The following is a 5,405-nucleotide window of genomic DNA, read 5'->3' as shown; positions in this document are numbered from 1 at the left end:
GGGCTCCTCATAACAGAAAGGACTTATCTGATACTTGCGATGCTTCCCGGGACGGAGGCAGGACCAGACTCACCATCTCCGGACCACAATCTGTCCTCAGGCAGTCTCAGGCCAGTGCAACCCCTCCTCTCCAGACTCACCGTGGTATCACATCTGTCACCCCCGCCACGGGTTTCCTTAACGTCGCAACGAAGGCGGGGGTGGGAAACGTATGTGGTATCTCAATAACTTGCTCCCACGGCAAAGACACAGAGATATCTGATGAAACATAATGAAAAAAATAAATAAGGACACAGCTTGAAATGGAGGAAGGAAGGAAGGAAGGAAGGGGAGACAGAAGGAATGAACAATAAAATAAAGAAAGCCCCAGGTTCTCAAAGGAACCCTCCATTTCAACTAGCAGCATTTATTGACCCAAAGAAGAAATGATAGAGCAAATAGAGAAAAACATTTTAATTTTTGAAAGGGTGGCCATAAACATCACAGAGCCTAGGCTTCCAAAGCCCTTAGACGTAAGACAGCACGATGCTGTAAGATCAGTCTGTCAGCACTAGGTTAGAGGGAGAAAGTCAGGAGGGAAGAAGGGGATTGAGATGGTGAAGGCATCCACTGTGCACTCACCTCTCATGCACCAAGCAAAACACCAGGAAAGTTTGAGGAATCCAAGTGCTAAAGGATGGATTTCTTATCTCATTGTCCTATTTGAGTTCATATAGAATGTGGGCTTGGGGATAAAATAGATCAAATCCTATTTTCCTGGCTTTGTCACTTTCTATCCACGTGACCACGGGAGGATTATATAATCACTGTGTCATTTCTTAATCAATAAAAACAAAAAGAAGGGCGCCTGGGTGGCTCAGTCGGTGAAGCGTCCGACTTCGGCTCAGGTCATGCTCTCACGGCTCGTGGGTTCGAGCCCCGCATGGGGCTCTGTGCTGACGGCTCGGAGCCTGGAGCCTGCCTCGGATTCTGTGTCTCCCTCTCTCTCTGCCCCTCCCTGACTCGTGCTCGCTCTCTCTCTCTCTCTCTCTCAAAAATAAACATTTTTAAAAATTAAAAAGAAAGAGGGCGCCTGGGTGGCGCAGTCGGTTAAGCATCCGACTTCAGCCAGGTCACGATCTCGCGGTCCGTGAGTTCGAGCCCCGCGTCAGGCTCTGGGCTGATGGCTCGGAGCCTGGAGCCTGTTTCCGATTCTGTGTCTCCCTCTCTCTCTGCCCCTCCCCCATTCATGCTCTGTCTCTCTCTGTCCCAAAAAAATAAATAAACGTTGAAAAAAAATTTAAAAAGAAAGAAAGAAAGAAAGAAAGAAAGAAAGAAAGAAAGAAAGAAAAACAAAAACAATAGACACCTTACTACCCATTACATAGGAGTGCAATCCTCAATCATTCTCAACACTTGCTGGGATAACACATACACACACATTCTCTCTCTCTCTCTCTCTCTTTCTCTCTCTCTCCCTCCCTCCCTTCTTCAACACATGAGTCAGGAATCTTCTGCTTATAAATGACAGAGATCCATTTTCAACCAGGAAGAAACAAACCAAGGGAGATTTATTAGTTCAAGGAACCGAACTGAACTGAACTTACTTGTCTCTCTCTGACCACTTTCTTTGTCCTTGCTTTTTATTTGTTGGCCTCATTCCCTCCCACTGACAACACCTTTGTGCCTGAGCTGGGAAAGATTGCTTCAAGCAGCTCTAGTTTTTCCATCCTTGCAACTCATAATCTCAAAAAGTGACCCAGATGTTTTCAGCAGAACTTATCTCAGGGAAGACTCTGATTGGTCTGTTTTGGGACATGTGTCCTGCTCTAAACCAATCCCTGTGGCCAACAGGATGGAACACTGTGACTAGGCAAGCCTAGCTCACATGCACACCCCCAGGGCAGGGGTTGGAGGGGAAGAGTAGGGTGGGTTTAGACACAACTAAGTTTTAGTTCCCCAAAGGAAATGGGGATTCCATTTCCAGTAGAAAGAGGAAAAGAGTCTTGGTAAGTAGGACTAACATATTCCCACTACACTCCACCCCTTGGCAGCCGAGAATACATACACTTTGCCAAAAATGTCCTTACACCATTGAATGCATCAATCTCCCCTACAACAGACATCCACTCAGTTCTCCTCAGAAAGAGAAACCAAGGTCTTTTCTGGATACTCAGTTCAAATCCAAGTCTTGGGTTTCTGTTCCCCAAGACAGATCTGGATGTAGCTCTTCATAGGCTGCTCACCTCCATCTAAACCTTTCTCTTCAACTTTTTTCACACCATGGACACCTCAGGAACCTACAAACTCCTCAGAATCATACTGAAGTGTATTGAGCAAAACATTATAGTTCCACGGGTGGGTCCAATAACTAGCACAATTTCAAAAGTGACATCCATGAATGACATTTTGAGAATCTACCACAATCATCACATGATAAAAAAAAAATCTACGACCCATTGGTGACAAGTACTAATACTATCGTGGCCTGTTGCCCGCAATGATATCGGAAGGAAATGCTAAACTTTAGTTAAAGAGTACCGAAAATAAACATGACTTTTTCTCACTCAAGTTCACAGTCCCTTTACATTGATAGACCCCAGGTCAAGAACCCCACATCTAAATGGTAAATGTAACCACCCACAATGTACCCCATAATCAGTTCTAAAGGCAAACAAGAAAATCACAAGAAAAGCTCCTTCTCTTTGGGAAGAGGAGAGGAGGGAACAACATACAAGGACCATAGCCCATGTTAGATATCCTTTTGGAGATGGGTGGCAGAAGCCCATGCTCCGGGAAGTGAGACCGTGGCTCAGAGTTGTGAGCCCTGCGAGAACTCATTTGACCATTGTCTTCCATGGACTTCCCTAAGGAGGGCATACGAAACAATTCAGTTCTGGAGGACATGCCCATTTGGCAGCTCAACACCTGTCAGAACAGTTATAGGGGCCTGGGATTGCCTGGGAACCAAACAATCATACGCTCCTGCTTCGCAAACCCGGGGCGGGTACTCTGGCAAAGCAGCGTCATTAAAACTCTTGATTAATGACCAGCCATCGGATTTCTCAACAAGACAACTGGTTAGTCATCAAAGCCAGTGTGGGCCTTAGATGTGGGCAAGCAGGACCTCTACTCTGATCTTAGTGCTTCAAGGGACCTCAGCTTTCAAGTCCTTTCCCTGAAATTTTCTTTTTTTTCTTTTGTTTTCTTTATCAATTTTTTTTAACGTTTATTCATTTTTGAGACAGAGAGAGACAGAGCATGAATGGGGGAGGGTCAGAGAGAAGGCAACACAGAATCTGAAACAGGCTCTGGGCTCTGAGCTGTCAGCACAGAGCCTGATGCGGGGCTCGAACTTACGGACCGCGAGATCATGACCTGAGCTGAAGTCGGCCGCTTAACCGACTGAGCCACCCAGGTGCCCCTCCCTGAAATTTTCTAACTCCTCCCCTCCAATGCCTGAACTGGTCCAGAATACTATCTGGGCACCGCCTCTCATCTTACCACCCTGGGTCTGCATGGGTCCTGGTCACTGGAAGCAGCTACTCGAACATTTTCCATGTCCTCTAACAGTGACTAGGACCCACCCTCCAGGGCTGGCAGCAGCATCTGTCTGGATGAGGCCGCCTGAGCCCAGACCAAGGCCTGCATGAGCTTGCATCTCTGTTTATCCCCTTCGGGGCACTCTGCAACCATCTACACCCCTCCCAACCCCCGGGGAGGGACTGATCAGATGCTCTGAGGAACCCTGAGGCTCTGTCATATGGCATTGTCTTAGGGCCGGTTCCAGAAGGGCAGTCTGGGGAGCAGATCCTCTCTGCAGGCGCAGTATCCCTCTTGCAGAATCGCAAAGACTGGGCGGAAAGTGTGGCGCTGGCACCGTTGATTTTGGTGTCTCGCATTTACACAGAATACAGGGTGAGTTCGGGGCTCTGGGCTACCAACAGTCCACGGCTTACCCTTAAGTTTGAGCCATGGGTGCCAGCCAGGTGTCAGCTACAATGTATCCTTGTCCTGGCTACGGCACCATCGCGCTGTGTGCCTCCTGCTGCTGGCGCCCAGGGTGATCACCCACCTCTGCTTCAGGCTCCATCCCTAGTCCTCCAGGAGTACGCGTGCCCATCTCCTCCAAGGGCTCCCTAGACTGGTGCTCTGCGATGTCAACAGATCTTTCTGATCTAGGTCCACTCTTACCTTCAATCGATGAAACGCCATGCTCTCCTGGGCTGTCCTCGAGCCACGCAGGGTAAGGGACGGACATCTCTTGCACGAATGAGACGTCTTCTCCATCTGCCTGTGGGCCTCTCACCTATCCTCCCCACTGGCCATGAGGTGTGAAAAGCAGGGGTGAGGTCAACGTCAAAAGAGATTGTATTCTAGAAATGCAATGATGACGGCCTAAAGAGATCAAGGGAAAATACAGATGGAAGATGTGCTGGTCGGTGTTTAAACCATACAGTTCTCTTTTTTTATGAATATAATTTATTGTCACATTGGCTTACCTACAACACCCAGTGCTCATCCCAACAAGTGCCCTCCTCCATGCCCATCACCCACTTTCCCCCTCCCCCACCCCCCACCCACCCTCAGTTTGTTCTCTGTATTTAAGAGTCTCTTGTGTAAGCCGTATAATTCTAAACAGTAAGTTTAACATGACCAGACAAGGGATTATCATTTGCATTTTCTTGCATACTCAGTAAGACTTGCATTTGTGACGGTCATCAATGAAACACAGCGGTGACCTTTGGGAGAGTCACTGGAAGCCAGCGTTCCTGGCGGCACTGTGGGTGACGCAGCATCCTGGGCACCATAACCAGCTTTGCATAGATGGAGTAAGTGGTATGAGGGAACTGAAAAGGCAAGAAGATCTGCATGATTCCATACAAACAGGTTCCGGAGAGCTCCGCTGTTGTAGTAACAGTAGTGCTACCTTTTTCTTGTAGCAAGAGATACGAAATTACCCAGGAGTGACACATTCGGCAACCAAGAACGCAAAGAATGGTTCCTGGATCAGAAACAGGAAGAGATGACGCCGGGACACCCGGAAGAATCTTCACAGGCACTGACTGGACAGTGAATAAATGCCTAAGCGTCTCTTCTATACTCATCGTCCTAAATCTTCACCAATAAATCACTACACCTGGCACGAGCCCCCGAACTTTGTAGCACATTTAAAACATTAACCTGTACCTATCGCTCGCCCCCATTCCCCCTCCAAAACGTGCCTTGAGGGGGTGCCCCCACAAACCTAGTGGTGACCCTAATCAAAGCCGAAAGCCTTGATGAGTTATGGTGCTTGAACCCGAACCCCAGCCCTGTGGCACCTCTTGTTTCATAATTAGTCTCAGTGTGCGAGCAGGTAACCCCTCATTCTTAATCTAACAGCTTCCATTTGGGCCTCAGCATTTCAGCAATAAAAACAGCAG

This window comes from Lynx rufus, unplaced genomic scaffold (assembly GCF_022079265.1).
Source record: "Lynx rufus isolate CCGP_SWC_20201006 ecotype Redwood Valley unplaced genomic scaffold, mLynRuf1.p SCAF_14, whole genome shotgun sequence".
Classification (NCBI taxonomy): Eukaryota; Metazoa; Chordata; class Mammalia; order Carnivora; family Felidae; genus Lynx; species Lynx rufus.
The sequence above is the reverse complement of the archived record's forward strand: the minus strand, read 5'-3'. Positions refer to the sequence as shown.